We start from the raw sequence: 3,177 nt of genomic DNA on the forward strand, positions 1-3,177 counted from the left end.
AATGACCCGGCCTGCACGATTCAGGTTTCTAGCTAGCTTGTGATTGTCCTTGCATATGAAATTTTCTTGTAGTACCCTCTGTCCACAGATATTATAAAAAGTTTGATGACTCATCTCTACAAATATAAATATAAGGCCACCATAAATTTTCTTGCATTTGTACTAGTCAAGACCTCACCATACATAGGCCACCCAGCTTAGGCCTTATTTAGTTACTAAAATTTTTTTCGTAAAAACATCACATCGAATTTTTTTTACACATGCATAGAATATTAAATATAGATGAAATAAAAAACTAATTGCACAGTTTGCATGGAAATCGCGAAACGAATCTTTTGAGCCTAATTAGTCTATGATTAGTCATAAGTATTACAGTAACTAACATGTGCTAATGATGGATTAATGAGGCTTAATAAATTCGTCTTGCGGTTTCCAGACGAGTTATGAAATTAGTTCTTTCATTCGTGTCTGAAAATTCCTTCCGTCAACCGGTCAAACATCCGATGTGACACCCAAAAATTTTCTTTTTACGAAGTAAACAAGACCTTATAATGGGTCTACTTGACCATATGCTCAATCCGATCCATATATAACTTTAGATTTTAGGTCTACATAATCTTAGATCTTATATATTAGGCCTACATAATCTAAAAGATAAGTGAATACTATTCCCAACCTTTATTCTAGGAGCAGCTTCCATCGTCAATTATTGGTATGTAAATAAACCTAACACTAGTTACTTTTCACTTCAATCATCACTCGTTCAATTTTTTACCGTCTAATCTCAACTACCCTTTAACTTCCAACTATTAGCACTATAGTCTTTTTTCCCCTTAATCCTTAATCTTCTAAAAGTACCTCCAAAACCCTTTATTTGTGGACAGGACTACTACCAAATGACAGGTTTAAAATTTCAGTATACACAAAATCTATTGGCGTGATTGAAATTTTGGAGTATTATGGAACGAAATTACTTGAATATGTAAAGAAATTTTGACTGAATTTAAATAAGTTTTGCTAAATTCCTGCATTCCGAAATTTTGAGCCCGAATTTCAAACCCTGCTAAACGACTGTCTTCGTGTTCACATAATCATCAGAGAAGTCTCAGTTTGATCCTTCATATAATCGGCCCTCACCAAATTTGCTATGATATATATCTAGTCGGCTAGACAGTACAATACCAGCATATGCTCCATCGACCATCGTCCACAATTACAAGGGGATTTTGAGGTTCCCACTTGACAAATATAAGGAATTTTGGAGTATCACTTGGCTTATTTATCATCGCTCGTATGTGTAATTTTCATTCCATCTTATCTCCAACAATCCTCCCACCCTCATTCAGGCTAATTATATTGTACGTAATCTTACTCTCTTCATTCTTTAATATGTAAAAAAAAAAACTTGTGTATGTATAGAGCAATTAATTAGGCCCGGGCAAACTTTGTGATGGGTTTGCTCAAGTGAAGTGGCCACCCCTGATGGGCCTGGTTGTACCTAATTATTTTCTTGGGTTTTCCCATTTGCAGATAACCTCTGTACGACTTACAAGTCATACTTATAAGAGTGTAAAAACGGATAGTATATATTAAGAAAGCAAGTGTGTTATAGCGCAATTATATTGTTTACGACATAACCAGCATATCGTAGGTGTATTGTGCTCGATCCCTTTGGAGAAAAATACATTTGAACAAGCATAATTAATAAGTCGACTAATTTTAGAACTTGAGCGTCGATATCTTTTGAATACTTAGAATGACTAAATGAAAAATCACATTTCGAGTTTATCCTAAGAATGAACTATAAATACTACAATTTTCTACGGTTTTATTACTAACACAAACCTAGCTACGGGTGATGGCTCTATAATTTTCTACTAGGGAGTAATGCTAAGAGGCCACTAACTGGACAAGCCCACAAGCCCACAAGTAGCTAGGTGGCCCATCATATATAAGTAACCCAATTCCTAGAAAAACTGTGTTTAAAAGACTGACATGTTACCATTAGCTTGATTATTAATATATATAATTTAATAATTAAGAGTAAATTACAATTAAAACACTGGATTTAGAAGTGCATTACTAAACACGAAGCACCAATATAATGGTGATACACATACAGTAACTACACGATGCAATTAGCGAGAGGGGGCAGCCGTTGATTGGAGTAGTAAAAATTTATTTCATATATAATCGAAAATCGATCAGTATATATAGTTGTAGGGGTCGATCGATCGGTAGGTGATACGTACAAACATACAGTAATTATTAAGTAATTAGCTAGTTATTAGGATGATGGGATGATATTGTTTTTGCAGTAGTTCATGCTGCAGTAGCAGACGTGAAAGAATCTGCCGATGAAAGAAGGTCGTGGTCGATTGGGGTAGCAGGAGCCGTAGTCGAAACCTTCGGCGCGGCAGGTTCCACGCTTGGTGCACAGCTTCCTCTCATTCCACGTCTTGCTCTTCACACTGCACCCACCACTACCATACTCCTCCATTCTTCTTCCTCTTCCTGCTGCTGCTGCTGCTGCGATATGAATTGAACATATATATATATATATATATATATATATATATATATATATATATATATATATATATATATATATATATATATATATATATATATATATATATATATATATCAGATCGATCGATCGAGTTCTAGCTAGCTAGCTGGCTTCTGAATATATGCAATTCAGTACCCTATATATGCTTTGCATTTGATTTACCTGAAGAAGAATTAGAGGGAGAGATGACGATCATTGTAGCAGATGATGATGCCGAGACAATCATCATCAGCAGCAGCAGCAACAAGCACCCCCAAGACATATTATCCTCTTCCTCCTGCTAGTTACCATGCATGCAGATGCAGGCACCGATCGATCAGAGCTTAATTTGTAGCATATATATACCGGCTGCCTCTCATCAATCGGCGATATATATTTTTTTGCGTGGGCACATTGCTTTCTATCAGATGTAGTCAAATGTATGCAGTCAGGCTTGTTTTGTATCTTTGCTTGTGCTGACAACATGCATTTCATCATCAATAGCTACAAGCTAGCACATCAATCGTTTAGAGCCATACTGTATATCTTCTATGTATACATATGTCAAAGATCATTATCTAAAAAAAAATACATATCTCAAAGGTATATATGCACTTCGTCACTTC

At 35.5% G+C, this 3,177-nt stretch overlaps 1 long non-coding RNA gene across 1 annotated transcript; it reads right to left on the reverse strand.

Annotated features, from left to right (window-relative positions):
- Positions 1-2,162: 2,162 nt before the first annotated feature.
- LOC112939730 (uncharacterized) lies at positions 2,163-2,967 on the reverse strand. Its single transcript, XR_003243600.2, has 2 exons — positions 2,735-2,967; positions 2,163-2,529 (listed from the first exon to the last, which is right to left on the reverse strand). It is a non-coding gene; the product is annotated as an uncharacterized lncRNA (long non-coding RNA).
- Between the last annotated feature and the right edge of the window lie 210 nt (positions 2,968-3,177).

This window comes from Oryza sativa, chromosome 7 (assembly GCF_034140825.1).
Source record: "Oryza sativa Japonica Group chromosome 7, ASM3414082v1".
Classification (NCBI taxonomy): Eukaryota; Viridiplantae; Streptophyta; class Magnoliopsida; order Poales; family Poaceae; genus Oryza; species Oryza sativa.